The 18671-nt window shown below is 40.8% G+C and overlaps 1 protein-coding gene across 1 annotated transcript in view; it reads left to right on the forward strand.

Moving 5' to 3' along the window:
- The first annotated feature begins 11103 nt into the window (after window positions 1-11103).
- beat-IIa (beaten path IIa) overlaps window positions 11104-18671 on the forward strand; it is a 43447-nt gene continuing 35879 nt past the window's right edge. Inside the window, exon 1 of the mRNA XM_032439150.2 lies at window positions 11104-11415. The gene's annotated coding sequence lies outside the window, so the exon portion shown is untranslated. The remainder of the gene's footprint in view (window positions 11416-18671) is intronic.

Genomic DNA, 18671 nt, shown 5'->3' on the forward strand with positions numbered 1-18671 from the left:
CCATATCTCCGCGCGGAGTTATGTCGTTTTGGAACGCCATATCTCCGCGCGGAGTTATGTCGTTTTGGAACGCCATATCTCCGCGCGGAGTTATGTCGTTTTGGAACGCCATATCTCCGCGGAGTTATGTCGTTTTGGAACGTCATATCTCCGCGGAGTTATGTCGTTTTGGAACGTCATATCTCCGAGCGGAGTTATGTCGTTTTGGAACGTCATATCTCCGCGCGGCCTTATTACCCGAGATATTAAAAAAAATCATCGAAAAAGTTTCGACTTGGGCACCCATCTCGATTTTGAAAAAAAAACGTGATTATTTGGAAGGTCATATCTCCGCGGGGAGCTATGTCGTTTTGGAACGCCATATCTCCGCGCGGAGTTATGTCGTGTCGGAACGTCATATCTCCGCGCGGAGTTATGTCGTTTTGGAACGTCATATCTCCGCGCGGAGTTATGTCGTTTTGGAACGTCATATCTCCGCGCGGAGTTATGTCGTTTTGGAACGTCATATCTCCGCGCGGAGTTATGTCGTTTTGGAACGTCATATCTCCGCGGAGATTGTCGTTTTGGAACGTCATATCTCCGCGCGGAGTTATTACCCGAGATATTAAAAAAAATCATCGAAAAAGTTTCGATTTGGGCACCGACCTCGATTTTGAAAAAAAAAATGTGATTATTTGGAAGGTCATATCTCCGCGCGGAGATATGACGTTCCGACACGAACGCGCGGAGTTTTTTCGTTTTGGAACGTCATATCTCCGCGCGGAATTATGTCGTTTTGGAACGTCATATCTCCGCGCGGCGTTATTACCCGAGATATTAAAAAAAATCATCAGAAAAGTTTCGACTTGGGCACCCATCTCGATTTTGAAATAAACACTTGATGTAACGCCTTGCCATTTTGTCGATTTGGTTCAAAATTTTGGATTTCCTTTTTTTTATGCCAATCGTTAGAACTGATCCTTACGAGTCAAAAATGGTATAAAATTGCAAAATCCGACATTATTTGACGGAAATATTCCAAAAAATCATCAAAAAGATTGAATTTACGAACGAATCGGTTTTTTGTCAACAACATTTTTCAACCCATCGATGATTAATTTGTTTGAATGCCAATTGTTGGTAGGGATCCGTACGCATTCAAAAAAGGTATAACATTTTAAAATCAGAAATTATTTACCCGAGATATTAAAAAAAAATCATCGAAAAAGTTTTGATTTGGGCACTGACCTCGATTTTGAAAAAAAACGTGATTATTTGGAAGGTCATATCTCCGCGGGGAGTTATGTCGTTTTGGAACGCCATATCTCCGCGGAATTATGTCGTTTTGGAACGTCATATCTCCGCGCGGCGTTATTATCCGAGATATTAAAAAAATCATCGAAAAAGTTTCGATTTGGGCACCGACCTCGATTTTGAAAAAAAAACGTGATTATTTGGAAGGTCATATCTCCGCGGGGACTTATGTTGTTTTGGAACGCCATATCTCCGCGCGGAGTTATGTCGTTTTGGAACGCCATATCTCCGCGCGGAGTTATGTCGTTTTGGAACGTCATATCTCCGCGGAGTTATGTCGTTTTGGAACGTCATATCTCCGCGCGGAGTTATGTCGTTTTGGAACGCCATATCTCCGCGCGGAGTTATGTCGTTTTGGAACGCCATATCTCCGCGCGGAGTTATGTCGTTTTGGAACGCCATATCTCCGCGGAGTTATGTCGTTTTGGAACGTCATATCTCCGCGCGGCGTATTACCCGAGATATTAGAAAAAATCATCGAAAAAGTTTCGATTTGGGCACTGACCTCGATTTTGAAAAAAAAACGTGATTAATTGGAAGGTCATATCTCCGCGGGGACGTATGTTGTTTTGGAACGCCATATCTCCGCGCGGAGTTATGTCGTTTTGGAACGTCATATCTCCGCGGAGTTATGTCGTTTTGGAACGCCATATCTCCGCGCGTAGTTATGTCCTTTTGGAACGCCATATCTCCGCGGAGTTATGTCGTTTTGGAACGCCATATCTCCGCGGAGTTATGTCGTTTTGGAACGTCATATCTCCGCGCGGCGTTATTACCCGAGATATTAAAAAAAATCATCGAGAAAGTTTCGATTTGGGCACCGACCTCGATTTTGAAAAAAAAAGTGATCATTTGGAAGGTCATATCTCCGCGCGGAGTTATGTCGTTTTGGAACGCCATATCTCTGCGCGGAGTTATGTCGTTTTGGAACGTCATATCTCCGCGGAGTTATGTCGTTTTGGAACGCTATATCTCCGCGGAGTTATGTCGTTTTGGAACGTTATATCTCCGCGCGGCGTTATTACCCGAGATATTAAAAAAAATCATCGAAAAAGTTTCGATTTGGGCACCCACCTCGATTTTAAAAAAAACGTGATTATTTGGAAGATCATATCTCCGCGGGGAGTTATGTCGTTTTGGAACGCCATATCTCCGCGCGGAGGTTTGTCGTTTTGGAACGCCATATCTCCGCGGAGTTATGTCGTTTGGGAACGTCATATCTCCGCGCGGAGCTATGTCGTTTTGGAACGTCATATCTCCACGCGGCGTTATGACCCGAGATATTAAAAAAAATCATCGAAAAAGTTTCGACTTGGGCACCCATCTTGATTTTGAAAAAACACTTGATGTAACGCCTTGCCATTTATCGATTTGGTTCAAGATTTTGGATTTCGTTTTTTTTATGCCAATCGTTAGAACTGATCCTTACGAGTCAAAAATTGTATGAAATTGCAAAATCTGACATTATTTGACAGAAGTATTCCAAAAAATCATCAAAAAGGTTGAATTTACGAGCGAATCGGTTTTATGCCAACAACATTTTATAACCCATCGTTGATTAATTTGTTTGAATGCCAATTCATGGTAGGGATCCGTACGCATTCAAAAAAGGTATAACATTTTAAAATCAGAAATTATTTACCCGAGATATTAAAAAAATACCATCGAAAAAGTTTTGATTTGAGCACTGACCTCGATTTTGAAAAAAAGACGTGATTATTTGGAAGGTCATATCTCAGCGCGGAGTTATGTCGTTATTGGAACGTCATATCTCCGCGCGGAGTTATTACCCGAGATATTAAAATAAAATCATCGAAGAAGTTTCGATTTGGGCACCCACCTCGATTCGGGCACCGACCTCGATTTTTTTAAAAAACGTGATTATTTGGAAGGTCATATCTCCGCGCGGAGTTATGTCGTTTTGGAACGTCATATCTCCGCGGAGTTATGTCGTTTTGGAACGTCATATCTCCGCGGAGTTATGTCGTTTTGGAACGCCATATCTCCGCGAAGTTATGTCGTTTTGGAACGTCATATCTCCGCGCGGCGTTATTACCCGAGATATTAAAAAAAAACATCGAAAAAGTTTCGATTTGGGCACCGACCTCGATCTTAAAAAAAAAAACGTGATTATTTGGAAGGTCATATCTCCGCGCGGAGTTATGTCGTTTGGGAACGTCATATCTCCGCGCGGAGTTATGTCGTTTTGGAACGCCATATCTCCGCGGAGTTATGTCGTTTTGGAACGCCATATCTCCGCGGAGTTATGTCGTTTTGGAACGTCATATCTCCGCGGAGATATGTCGTTTTGGAACGTCATATCTCCGCGGAGATATGTCGTTTTGGAACGTCATATCTCCGCGCGGCGTTATTACCCGAGATATTAAAAAAAAACATCGAAAAAGTTTTGATTTGGGCACCGACCTCGATTTTGAAAAAAAAAGTGATCATTTGGAAGGTCATATCTCCGCGCGGAGCTATGTTGTTTTGGAACGTCATATCTCCGCGGAGTTATGTCGTTTTGGAACGTCATATCTCCGCGCGGCGTTATTACCCGAGATATTAAAAAAAATCATCGAAAAAGTTTCGATTTGGGCACCGACCTCGATTTTGAAAAAAAAGTGATCATTTGGAAGGTCATATCTCCGCGCGGAGTTATGTCGTTTTGGAACGCCATATCTCTGCGCGGAGTTATGTCGTTTTGGAACGTCATATCTCCGCGGAGTTATGTCGTTTTGGAACGCTATATCTCCGCGGAGTTATGTCGTTTTGGAACGCCATATCTCCGCGGAGTTATGTCGTTTTGGAACGTCATATCTCCGCGGAGATATGTCGTTTTGGAACGTCATAACCCGCGGAGATATGTCGTTTTGGAACGTCATATCTCCGCGCGGCGTTATTACCCGAGATATTAAAAAAAAACATCGAAAAAGTTTTGATTTGGGCACCGACCTCGATTTTGAAAAAAAAAAGTGATCATTTGGAAGGTCATATCTCCGCGCGGAGCTATGTCGTTTTGGAACGCCATATCTCCACGGAGTTATGTCGTTTTGGAACGTCATATCTCCGCGCGGCGTTATTACCCGAGATATTAAAAAAAAACATCGAAAAAGTTTCGATTTGGGCACCGACATCGATCTTAAAAAAAAAAACGTGATTATTTGGAAGGTCATATCTCCGCGGGGAGTTATGTCGTTTTGGAACGCCATATCTCCGCGCGAAGTTATGTCGTTTTGGAACGTCATATCTCCGCGGAGTTATGTCGTTTTGGAACGTCATATCTCCGCGCGGAGTTATGTCGTTTTGGATCGTCAACGCGCGGAGTTATGTCGTTTGGGAACGTCATATCTCCGCGCGGAGTTATGTCGTTTCGGAACGCCATATCTCCGCGGACTTATGTCGTTTTGGAACGCCATATCTCCGCGGAGTTATGTCGTTTTGGAACGTCATATCTCCGCGCGGCGTTATTACCCGAGATATTAAAAAAAAAACATCGAAAAAGTTTTGATTTGGGCACCGACATCGATTTTGAAAAAAAAAAGTGATCATTTGGAAGGTCATATCTCCGCGCGGAGCTATGTCGTTTTGGAACGTCATATCTCCGCGGAGTTATGTCGTTTTGGAACGTCATATCTCCGCGCGGCGTTATTACCCGAGATATTAAAAAAAATCATCGAAAAAGTTTCAATTTGGGCACTGACCTCGATTTTGAAAAAAAAAAATGATCATTTGGAAGGTCATATCTCCGCGCGGAGTTATGTCCTTTTGGAACGTCATATCTCCGCGCGGAGTTATTACCCGAGATATTAAAATAAAATCATCGAAAAAGTTTCAATTTGGGCACTGACCTCGATTTTGAAAAAAAAAAATTATCATTTGGAAGGTCGTTTTGGAACGTCATATCTCCGCGCGGAGTTATTACCCGAGATATTAAAATAAAATCATCGAAAAAGTTTCGATTTGGGCACCCACCTCGATTTTGAAAAAACACTTGATGTAACCCCTTACCATTTTGTCGATTTGGTTCAAAATTTTAGATTTCTTTTTTTTATGCCAATCGTTAGAACTGATCCTTACGAATCAAAAATGGTATGAAATTGCAAAATCTGACATTATTTGACAAAAAGGTTGAATTTACGAACGAATCGGTTTTTTGTCAACATTTTTCAACCCATCGATGATTAATTTACGTACGCATTCAAAAAGGTATAACATTTTAAAATCAAAAATTATTTACCCGAGATATTAAAAAAAATCATCGAAAAAGTTTCGATTTGGGCAACGACCTCGATCTTGAAAAAAAAACGTGATTATTTGGAAGGTCATATCTCCGCGCGGAGTTATGTCGTTTTGGAACGTCATATCTCCGCGCGGAGTTATGTCGTTTTGGAACGCCATATCTCCGCGGAGTTATGTCGTTTTGGAACGTCACATCTCCGCGGAGTTATGTCGTTTTGGAACGTCATATCTCCGCGCGGCGTTATTACCCGAGATATTAAAAAAAAACATCGAAAAAGTTTCGATTTGGGCACCGACCTCGATCTTAAAAAAAAAAACGTGATTATTTGGAAGGTCATATCTCCGAGGGGAGTTATGTCGTTTTGGAATGCATATCTCCGCACGGAGTTATGTCGTTTTGGAACGTCATATCTCCGCGGAGTTATGTCGTTTTGGAACGTCATATCTCCGCGCGGAGTTATGTTGCTTTGGATCCTCATATCTCCGCGCGGAGTTATGTCGTTTTGGAACGTCATATCTCCGCGCGGAGTTATGTCGTTTGGGAACGTCATATCTCCGCGCGGAGTTATGTCGTTTTGGAACGCCATATCTCCGCGGAGTTATGTCGTTTTGGAACGCCATATCTCCGCGGAGTTATGTCGTTTTGGAACGCCATATCTCCGCGGAGTTATGTCGTTTTGGAACGCCATATCTCCGCGGAGTTATGTCGTTTTGGAACGTCATATCTCCGCGGAGATATGTCGTTTTGGAACGTCATATCTCCGCGCGGCGTTATTATCCGAGATATTAAAAAAAACCATCGAAAAAGTTTTGATTTGGGCACCGACCTCGATTTTGAAAAAAAAAAGTGATCATTTGGAAGGTCATATCTCCGCGTGGAGTTATGTCGTTTTGGAACGTCATATCTCCGCGGAGTTATGTCGTTTTGGAACGTCAAGTTTATACATACGGACGGACAGACGGACAGATTGGTGCTGATCAAGAATATACATATGTTCATTATGGGGTCGGTGATGCTTCCTTCTACCTGTTACATACATTTGGATTTTGCACAAATACAATATACCCTTATAGCCATTTTTAATGGGTTCAGGGTATAAAAATAATTTGTATTGACAATCTAATATATATTGTCTCTAATCAAGCTCCCACTTCAGTTTAGATTAATATAATTATAAATGGGGGTATATTTTATTTTTCCATCAGCTTGTGTCAGTGACGTTATTCTTAAGTAGAATTCAAAATGTTTGTTAATAACTATATAAAGTGAGAGCAAAAATTGAATCAGAAAAATATCAAGGAAAAAGTGATTGAAAACCAAAGAGAGCTCATACTTTAATTGGGCAATTGAGTGCGGCCTCTCAACCTAATGAATGGAAGAGATTGTATGTACTAGTATGAGTGTCGGAATGGCGGCATTCAAACGAAGAAGAAACGAACTGAGCACGAACTAGATGTGGTGCAAATTTAATGTCGGCATGAGCTTACTCACATTTCGTGATTTAAAGCTGGCCTGTAGGGTATGGTGGTTTGTTATTGTTATGGAAATATGTAGTATTTAGCTGGTATGCAACAACACATAACTATTATTAACATTGTGCGTAAAACGTTTGTCTGTAATTAAATTTCGTGCATCTGAAAATAATTGTGCAGCTTGCTTTGCATAAAAGGGAATTGTTGTGCGAATTCTGACAAGCAAACAAAATCGAATCCATTTCTAAATTTAACATTAGTTTCAGCATTTCTTTAAGTTTTTTGGTTTATTTTGACTAAGCTTCAACTGCATCATCATTTTCTGCTCGGCTGAACAACGAGCACACTGCAAGTTTCATATTCGCAAACTCTTTTAGTTCATTTTAATTACACATTCACTGAAAGCGAGCACAAACCAATCCATCATCAATGCAATTATTTTACACTAGTATTTTATATTCCCAACTCTTCTGCAAGTGTAAATAAATATCAGGGATACAAAAACTTCCGCTATATCTTGTTTACTAGATAACTTCGGCACACTTTTTATTTTATTTTGTTATATAATAAAAACGATATATGTACCCCTGTCTAATAGGTATTAATGGTATGCTGGTATATGTATATGCACTTATTATAATATTTATTTGCTTTAGTTCAATGTAGATACAAATCATAACCAATCTGATGGTAGCTATAGTTGAGCATTTAAACAAATAAAATAATTATTAACCATCCTCTAAGTTTACTTAACTTTCAGTTGCAATAAAATCTTTCCGTGCTACAGCCTTTTATTTATCTATCCATCAGGACTTTGTGCGGCTCAGAGTCGGCCATTAAATTGCCGTTAATTAGCGGGCAAAGTTAAACAAAAATCAGCGAAAAATCAGCTTTCAATATGGTGTGGCATATGCTCAGATAATTAATTAGTGTTCGCTCGACTGATTGGCAAGAAGAAGCGATGGAAAGGGCTCAAACAATTAGCCAAGCCCCAAAAACTGGCCAGCACAATGGCAGGCGATGATGAAGCAGCCTGGGCAGCGTTTGCTTGATTTTTATTTGGTCAACCAGGCACCCAGCCAGCCAGTTCACAATTTGCTCTTGCCCACATTAAGTGGGCGTGGCGGATTTTCTTTATGTACTAAAAACGTTTTTATTTGCTTTGCTGCCCATTGCTTGTGCAGCAAGCTAGCTGGCTGGCTGGCTGACTGCTGACTAGCTTGCTTGTGCGCTTGTTTCTCGAAAAATAATGACTGCACATTAAGTATACGTCAAACATGACACACGCACAAGTACACACAGTCACACACACACACCCACACACACACACTCGCTTACAGAAGGCATGCCACCCTGACACAAAGCAAGTAAAATGTCAACAAATGACAACAGAAATATGATGCAAATGGTTCATGTAAGTGGTTCTTGCCGCTAACATTTATAAAAAGGGACAACTTACAATGCAGCAATGACAACACAACAACATCCAGCTTATGTGGGAGTGCGCATTTCTGAGCGTTTTAAAAAATAAAGCTTCAAGTCTGTGTTTGCTTACAAGTGCATATGTGTTCGTGAAAGAAGTTGTTCTTTACATGGAAATTTGTCATTTAGTGTATCCACTGCGTGCTGCAGAAATTAGCTGGCATGCAAGAATCGCGCATTCGCCTCGTTAGCTGCGCAATTGAAGTGAGTTCGAGAGGACTCATGTCATGAACATTTTCCATGTCAACGAATGACGTTGAATCGCCTTGAAACTCCCTTGCTCTGCCGCACACCCTTTTCAGAGGGGAGCCTTTCTCTCTCATTCCCTCTGTACGGCAATTAAAAGCACATTTAATATAAATTGTTTGCAAGCGCTGCGCACTGCATTGCAAGGACACACAAAACAAAGTCTAAAATGTTTTCTCATACCTTCGGCAGGCGCTGAGCACGACTGAGAATGCTTTAAATGCCAGACGAATGTCTGGGCGAAGGACATTTGACTGAAAGTTGCTTAACGCCAAAGTTGTGCGCCTTTAATTAAGCAGCTGAGCCCGTGGCATGCGCATATTTGTAATTGCCGTCACCATGTCCTCGATTGCGGCCCCCGACTGGCCTGTTGCTAATCTACGTTATGTGCGCTAGATCAGCAACCTTATCATCATTACTTGTACAAAATAAAACAAGATATGGCGCTGCACACAATTTGCCGATTTGTGGCGAGCAAAATGCCCGAGAGCCAAAGGTTGTCAGTCAGCTCGGTCGGTCAGTCCTTTCAGTCAGCTAGTCAGTTGGCCAGTTAGACCACAGCCCACAGCCCACAGCTCGCCTGGCTGCTCCGTTAGTTGGGCAGTCATCCACTTGACCGCATTGATATTCCATGCTTGATGCGCGCCGCTGTTGCTATTGGTCATTGATGCTGCTCCTTGCTTGCTGCTGTCGCTGAAGCGCTTCGCTTGCTACTAACGATGGATGTCCTTAAGCCAATACATACACTCCCACACACACACACACCCACACAGATGCATTCAAGCTGTGTGGACAGTGCCATAGCAAAATATTTATCTATATATGGCGATATATAGCGAGTCGCTGCCAAAAATGTTGCCGAAGCAACGGCGGAGCTTTGTTAACTTTTTACGTTTAATGAAATCAATTCACAAGTCACGTTGCTGCCGGACAATAAATACATCAGAGTCCATTTAATAAAATCATGATGTGCACTTTGCTATGATATACGAATACACACAAACAAGACCACACACACAAAATATATAAATATATGTATATATATGTATCGATTCTATATTGTAAACAACTTTTATCTCATTGGAATGCCGCATATGGCTTGGTCATATACCACAGACAGGCCTTTTCCTCCCACAAAAACTTGGCTGTGTGTGTGGGTTCGGTGTGTGTTCAGTGTGTGTGTGTGTATTTTTCTGGATATTTACCCAGCTCTATATCAATATCAATTGCGCGATAAGTGCAGCACCGCAAAACCTTAAATCAAAATCCGTATGAGCAACTGCTTTGGCTCTTTGGCAATTTGTTGTGGAGTTTGGCTTACATATTCAGCTCATTATATACATAAATATAATTTTATATATAGCTTAAGAAAATCGCAAACTCATTTTTATGTGGGCATTCAGTGGTTTCTGGTTGCTTTGTGCAGTCGCTAAGGTGATGTGCGAGACTATATAATATTAAATTCAAAGGCATTGAACAATTTGTTTGGCATTTAGGTTAAATCTTGCTAATAGATCCGAATATGCTGGTAAATCAACGTTAAGCATCTAATTTTTTATGAGACACAATTCATATAAAAGTTATATATTCATTTCAAAATTTAAAATTCCTCCAAAATGTCTCACATTGTTGTGATTGTTAGTGCTTATATCGCTTTAAGAAATAGTTCTGGCACTGGAAACCTATGAAATATGATCATTATGTGTATTAGCCAGTAATTGAATCATCTTTAATGTCTATTGATATTTATATATGCCGTGTAATTAACATACATCATAATTATAAATATAAATAAGAATATTTAGACTATATTTAATACTTTTAATAAAAACACATGTGTCTTACATTATATTACTATTTATAAATATATGAAAATGCAAATTTTATTATTTTAAGCATAAGTATTTCTACCTTAGCTTAGTCCTGCTGACGTGGCAATAGATCTAGCCGCTGATAACGACTTAAGAAGTTCCATAGTGGGGGTCATAACTGTGCCCAGTATTTGCCAGTATTTCGCAAACTTGGCAATACGCATGCGCGTTAAAAATATGCAGAATGTGTTGTTATTCGGCTTGCAATTAAATAGTATTCTGGTAGCTGTGATATGCTGGCCTTATCAGCCAAACTGTGCTACGCTCAGCTGTTATTGCAGCTCTCTGTGGGCCATAACAACAAATTTGAGCAAATTTTCGAAGAACTCTCTTAGCCAGGCCCGAGCTGCAGGTTTCGTGTGGCACATTCTTGTTGGGATGCGTACGAGCGTTTGACAACGAGACGAACACGCCTTCGGCTGCGGCGAGACACGAGGGCTGCTCTGTGCGTGCAGCCTCCTCGCCTATCTGACGCGTATCAGACAAATCAGTTGGTAGATGCGTGGCGAACGTTGGATTTAACGGTCGGTTTGGTAGTGAAAGTGGCAGCTACGCTGTGTCCCATTGTCTCCGCACAGAGTAACATTGTTCAGTGCCCAAAAAAAAAAAATATATATATATATAAATAAAATAAAGGAGGAGTCAAATGACAAGTGATAACATTCGATTGATAATGTGCCTGCAACTGGCTAAGTGACAGCTCAATTATCTACAAAAAATAAAGTTAAAAAACAAAAATAAATTACAAGCAAAAACTACAAAAGTATTAAGAAGGCAGTTCCCAAGGCGTCGCACAGTCTTCGAGCAGCTGGTAAATGTTCGCTTTAAGTTTTGTACACTATAAAATGCCATAAATTATGGCCTTTGCGGCAATTTAAACATTTCGCACACACACACACATCGCGCACGCATTAAATTAAATATTTTGTGTTGTGGGTTATGCTATCGCCGGCACACGCGGCGTATACGTAATCCGACTTTGGTTCAACATTTGTTCATGCTGTTGTTGACTAACTGACTGAAAGATTGACGGACTGACGGACCGACTGTGTGCCAGCTGGCAAGTTCATATTATTGGTTTCTTGTTTTTGTTTTGTTTTTGTTGCTTGTTTGGTCAGCGCCTTGTTAGTTTATTTGTTTGTTTACTCTGCTTAAATGCCAAAAGCTAAGGCGCTACAAGTTTACGGCTAACGGCACAACAATTTTTATTAATTTTTATTATGCCAAAAATAGTTAGAGCATCGAAGCTGAAGCTTGGCCGATGTCTGCTTCGTGTCCATTTGGCTTCATCAATTTGCCAACTTTTACAGAATGATTGTTGATTTTGTTTGATCTGCCTTGTGCTGTTGTTGTTGTTGTTGTTGTTGTTGTTTATCGCAGTTGCTGTTGCCATGACTGTTGCTGCCGCTGCTGCTGTTGTTTTTATTTGATTTTAGTGCTTTGCTAAGAGTCAACATTCGTTAGCTCAAATTTGGCTCACGTTCTATTCGACCGAGTTCTCAATTTCATGAGTTTTGATGTTGGGCGCTTTTATTTGTTTCGTCGCTTAGTCCTCGCTACCTACGTCACCCTATTCCAAATACCAACACCAATACTGATACTAATTCCTATCCGTTCCTTTTCCATTTCTATATCTGACTCAACTCGTTGTCGCTGAATTTGCTTTACTCGACTGCAGTGTCCTAGTATTTATTTACTATACTAAAATAGACATATATATATGTGTGAGCACACTAAGATGTATAGTATCTATGTATGTGTATTTTGAGCTACTTGTGCGTTTGTATAAGTGTTCGGGTTTTTGCGGCGCTGTCCTTAAGATTATTTATGTGGTGATTAGCAGCGCTGAATTATTGCGCAAATTATCAAGTGTGCTATAAAATTTCACTGCTATTTATTTGCACAACTTTTAGCGTGGATCACGTACTACGAGTCTCAGCCAACTTAGCCCCCACCCACGCTTCACGCATTCCCTTCTAACGTCTCATGTGTATCATTCAGCTTTGGGTTTGGTGCGTGTGAATGTAACAAATTGCGCAAGTTTGATTTTTAACTGTGAAAAATTGAGGAATAAAATTGGATTGGATTAATTATACAGGATTTCGTTTAGCTTTTGGCTGCCATAAAGCTGATAAGTTATTTAACACTTGGGTCCCAATGATTTCTTGGCGTACATTACTTAAAGTGACCTTAGAAATATAGATGTTATTAAGAAAAAGATAGAAATTATAGAAACGATTTTTATTTTGAAGTATTAAATGTGTCATAGATTTTAATATTTATTAACTTTTGCTTCTCTAAGAGTTGTTGGCAATACGAATAATTAAATCGGATTTTCATTTCAATATATAATAGCTTATGCTTTTATAAAAGTTGCTTCTAAAGAGAATTCGTTCTTGTTATATTGTACAATTAAAATGAATGACAAAATCATTTGAGAAACGCATTCAAATATGAATGTAACCTAAAGCATTGTCCGAAATCTGACGCATTTCGTTCTTAACTATAACCTACTTTAGTTTAGAAATGAAATACTTATTCAGTCTTTAACATTTTAAAATTCATGCTCAGCAATTAGATACATCTCAGTGACAGACATTCAGAAATGCGCACATTTAATAATACTATTATAAAGTTTGAGCAGCATAATAAGCATTTATCCCTTGACTCTCTCTCCCTTATTACCCATGGCATCTAACCATTTTCGGTTTGTCTGCTAGAAATATATACCACAAGCTTGGGTTGAGCTCAACTGGTATAGCAACTAATTGCCTGAGCTCTGCACAAATTAATTACATTTAAATAAACACGAATGGAAGGCAACAAACCTGACCATGCCACAAGTAGTAGCAGCGGCAGCAACAGCAGCAGCAGAAGCAGAAGCACCAGACAGTAACAAAAACAAACCAACTTAATTCAATATAACTTACGAGTTGATGGCTACTTTAAGCCGCTTAGAATGAAACCCACACACACACACACACTCACAACAAATACAGAACATGGGTTATAAATTTCAATGAATTTGCCACCAAAACAAAATCATTAACTTTGCTGCAAAACCAATGAATGTACATGAACAGCAAATTTCACTTTGTTGTGGCTGCCGACGGCGTCCTCTCTGAAGTGGGCAACGGACAGTGGGCCAGTGGGCCAAAGTGGGCGTAGATTGCTCAATTCCGCAAACAATTTAGGCATGGCCACAAATTGGTATGATATCGCAGTGTAATGAAAGTTAAAGCCAAATTTAATGCTGGGATTAGCGATAACAGCGATAGGCACGAAGTTGAAGTCTGGAGGCTCGTCCAGCCGTTTGCATATGCCAAATGCCTAATGATTTATGACTGCGGCCAGTCAGCAAGTTGCTGCCCCACCTCGCTGCCCCACTCACAGGGACCGTTGGAATGCGCTGAAAGCCCCTACCACACGAGTCGAGTCAGTTGTCGGGCAAAAAGGGTGAGCGCGGACCAACAAAGTAAATTCAATTTTACGTTTCACAACTCAGCATGATTTCTATCAAAGTTGAAGCTGCCTCGGTAGCCCAATCCAGTCGTCCATTTGCCCACATCGTACTCCGCAAACTGATTACCTCGGTTGTGCCAGTGTCCCTTGTGAGTCTGTTTGTGGGCGTGAGTTAGTGTATGTGTGTGGGTGTTTATGCTTTGCTCTCTGTACTTACGTACAACAGCCTGTGTAGGCAGCCAAAAAGCAAGCAGCAAAAAAAAAAAAAGAAAAAATAATAAAAGCAATCACTGAAAACTTGTAAAGCATCAAGGCGCACTTTTCCTGCGCTGAACGAAAGTTGAACTGATTTTTTAATGCTATATTTATACCCAGCATCTAAACGAAGAAGGGCAGCTATACACATTAGCTTATTAATAATTCTAAGGGATCAAAAACAATAGCATACTTTTGATATAGGACTTCTTTCTCTCTCTCTCTCTCTCTCTCTCTCTTGCGTAGGGGTTCAGAATTCCATAAATCCACAAAAATGTTTTCTCCTGTTTGGCTATAATATCTGTCAATTTGTTCATTAATTCCAGGACTAAAAAATGTACAATGAGCATCTCATGGCCACAATCTATCTTCTAGCAAATGTTTGGTGCTTTAATCAGGAATTTTTGAAAACTTTCAAGAGAATTTTGTGGCGCTGTCGCTGTGAAGGGAGTCACGGGCTTTCAACAAATTACTTTCTGATAGCTTTCGCTCATAGAAACTTTATGAAATTTTAATGAGCGGCGCTTGTAAATTGTTGTTAATACGGGAAATTAATAAGTTAAGTAGCCGTTAGTGGCAAAGTGAAAAGTTGGATCGATTGTAAAAGTTGCCAAGTTGCGTATCATTAAGTATGTAATAGCCATACAGACCAGTTTGGTTAATCAACCTTCGAGATTTCCGGTAATCAGATACATACTTTCAAAGCAAACTATCCGGCTTCTTTGGTTCTTACAGAGCCGGAATGATGCCTCGTTTTATTTTCACTTGTGCAAAGTGCAGTCATCTGTGGAAATATTGGCAAAACTCACAAAACTCAAACAGCACAAGCATTTGACATAAATCCTTATCATCCTTTGTGCACAAATTGACAATGCACTTGTAAGACGATTGGCGAGACGTTTCACGAGCTCGCCCCGCGCTTAGCTCTAGCATTGTCCGTTCTAACTGGAATCAACTGGAATTCTGTGGTTTTGTTTTTTTTACTAACATTTGAGTTGTCTTTGGCTGTGGCTCAAAATATGCAGCAGCAGCTCCCGGCTGCAGACCCCCTAAATTGTCTAGCTATTTGGCACGTCATTTGCTCGAGTGACACACAGCTTATGTCACAGGCGCAAAATTAAAATTCATAATGTTGACTTTAATGGAGTTAATGCTGAAATATTCAAGCTGGCGGCTTAGACGCCGCACATCTCATAGATTAGCTGCCTTGAACGCAATGCTATCCGAAATCTGGGCTAACTGAGAGCATGAACACAGCAAGTGCCTGCTTCCGGCCTGACATTTTATTATGCGACACGCAACCACTTTGGATACCTATAGAGACTCCATGGCCCCCGCCTAAAACTTTGACATTATTAAATTATGCGGGGATTTGCGCACTTTTTTGAGCCTCTTGACGTTTTAATGATGAGCCAGCATTAGCTCGATTCTCAGCCCGCTGCCTGCTGACTGCTTGACTAGGTCGAAATTAAATTATTTTATTGCCGGAAAGCCTGGGAAATTCATTAAATCATGCTTTCACGCAACTTTCAGCACACATTTTCGGCATGCCCAAGTAGGAATGAAAATTGAAGCTCTTTACGTACATCCGTCAATTTGGCGCCCTATTGGGCTTGTTTACTGCTGATGGACAGGCTGTGGCATTGATTGAACCAGAGGCTTTGGCTTTTGTTACTACGTGCCATTGCTCCCAACTCAAGGCTATATTGTTATCGGCTTTAAAAAATAGCATTTATTCTCGGAGTGTTCAACGTCCAGAGTAAAATATTTGTAGCTGCGTTTTAAAGCGTTAATCCGCAGCAGACAATACACGTAGATCCCACAGCCGCCAGTTACAGACAGGCGAGATTTATTTATGATTTTAACTTGGAGCGCCTTAAAAGTGGGAGGCGAGCCAAAAGCTAAGCCTCAAAACCAAAACAATCATCAAATAGAATCATAAAAACAGTTAGCAACGATAATAAATTTCAAACAGAAACATAAAAATGCTGCCACGTGGCAGCAGAGCGCGACATAAAAATCCCATCGATTTGTTTCACCTCTCTCATACACATACATATATACAAATACATTTATACGATACAAGACCGATGCGCTATTTGCTAGGTGCCAGCCTCTGCGCTTAAATAATCCCTGCAAATCAGCAGTTTTGCTTTTAGGACACACGAAAAATTCGAATAATAAATCTTGAAACAATAAAAATTTACATTTTTATTAAGGCAAAAAAGTTTCTGCAATGCAATCAATGTTGCCGCACAATAATTTCTTGCTGTCTGCTAAAGCGTATACCTTGCGTATACGTAATGTGCCTTTTATTCATCCCAGCTAAATTGCATTGCATACATTACATCCAATTGAGTGAGAGCAATATTTGTCTACGACCGGACAGAAGACATAAGTACCATAAGTGCATGTTAATAAATCATTAGTATGCTAATAGATTTTATTTATCCATTTTATGTGTGTTATTTATAAGTAATACTCTTGTGTGTCCCGAATGGGCAGCAGAAAAGCCAAGTTAAGCACTGTGTTTAGCAGACTCACGAAAAACGAAATAAAGATAAATTGACGTGGACTGTCGAACATATTTTATGATCCTATTATAGCTATTTAGTTCTAAATCCATAAAAACATAAGCTATCATAGACTGCAAACTCCCATTACTACTTTATACCGTGTTACGTATGTTATATCATTTTGATTATGGTGCCTTATTATGCCCACTTCAATTGTGGATTATCATTTATTTTATATTATAGTGTCAGCTGTGGATTTATTAAAAATCACCAAGACTAATTCTGATATGATTGTTGCCTACCTAAAACTCATTAACATAAGAAAATGTGCTTAACTGCCATCCCCATAATTAAATCCCCCGCTTCAATTTCCAGACAAACCTCAGCAGGATAATTCATATAATTTTCATTAAGCTACTAAGGCTACGGCTGCCGCCCCCCAAATATTATTATGAAACATACAAATTGTGTTAATTTTTAAGCATATTCCTTGTAAAAAATTGCTCAACAACATTTTACATATATTTTCTACATTGCGTTGGGACTCAAATATGATTTCGCCAGCGACAACAACAGCAGTTTTAAGTACTTGACATGAAAATTTCAGCAAACACGCTCAATGAAATGCTACTCCAGCAATAACAACAAAAAAGGACGACGACGTAGTAGGCAATGCCCAACTGAAAAATTAAACTTATGGCGCAACGCACGCGAAAATTTGTGCTCCAGTGACCAACAAGGCCTGCTTGTTGTTGTAGCTGATGTTGCTGGTGCTGCTGCTGCTGTTGCAGCACTGCTCCCCGCTGATGTTTATCATAGCCGCCTACAAGAAGAACAACATCAGTGGTGGCAGCAGCAGAGGCTTCGTGGCGAAAGCCACAACAACAATACGGTTACTGGTGCCGCGCCCAGCCAAATAATTTGCTGCCAGGCGCAGCTAATGACCAGCTTGTGTAAGTGCGAGGACAACGACAACGACAACGACAACGACTATGACGATGACGATGGCGGTGAAAAATCAGGACAGCAACTCTGCTTCTGCTGCTGCTGCTGCTCCCTCTGCCCCAGCCGCAGCGAGCAACAACCACAACAACAATCACAAGTTTAGTTACAAGCAAAATGATGGGCATGAATTCATCATGGGAGGGCTCGTGCTGGCTGCTAGCCGCACTCTACCCTGCTCCCGCCTACTTCCCTTTACTGAGCAGCCTTTGTGGAGCAAATTTAAAATAAAGTAACGACACAAAGTCGACCGGACGGAGCGAGAGGGGGTTAGGTGAGCAGATTGCTAAAGGAGCTGAAGCGGCATCGCTCGCTAATTTTATGCTCTTTTGTGATTTTTGTGCTCGCCTGCTGGACACACCCCGTGGCCGTGTTTAGTGTCAGCCTGCTCCCCCGTTGTCCGTCCTGGTCCTTCTGCCGCGCCCCACTAGCAAATGCAAACTTTGCGCGCTTTTGTCATTAGCGTTGATGGCTGTGACGTGGGCTGAGGCACCCGGAGCGCTGCCTTTTTGTCCTGTCCGCTTTTCATGTGTTGCGGTCGCCGTTTGTTGTTGTGTTTTGGTTTGTGGCCCCGCCAGTTTGGTTACTTTTAATGAGCGAGGCGTGGGTTGGGTTGGGAGGGGGGTGCGGCGTAGGGCGTGGTATAGCCACGTTTTGGGCACTCATTAAGTCGCGGTTATGCAGCTTTATTTTTGTTCACTTTCAACTTACTTTTAATGTAATGAAAGTAAATTATTTGCAAGAGAACTACATTTTTATGCTTTGCGCCCTAACCCCTATTCAGAGGCATCCTTATGATGTGGCTTTCGAGTACTCCGTAAGTAATGCCAAC

Source organism: Drosophila virilis, chromosome 2 (genome assembly GCF_030788295.1).
Source record: "Drosophila virilis strain 15010-1051.87 chromosome 2, Dvir_AGI_RSII-ME, whole genome shotgun sequence".
Taxonomy (NCBI): Eukaryota; Metazoa; Arthropoda; class Insecta; order Diptera; family Drosophilidae; genus Drosophila; species Drosophila virilis.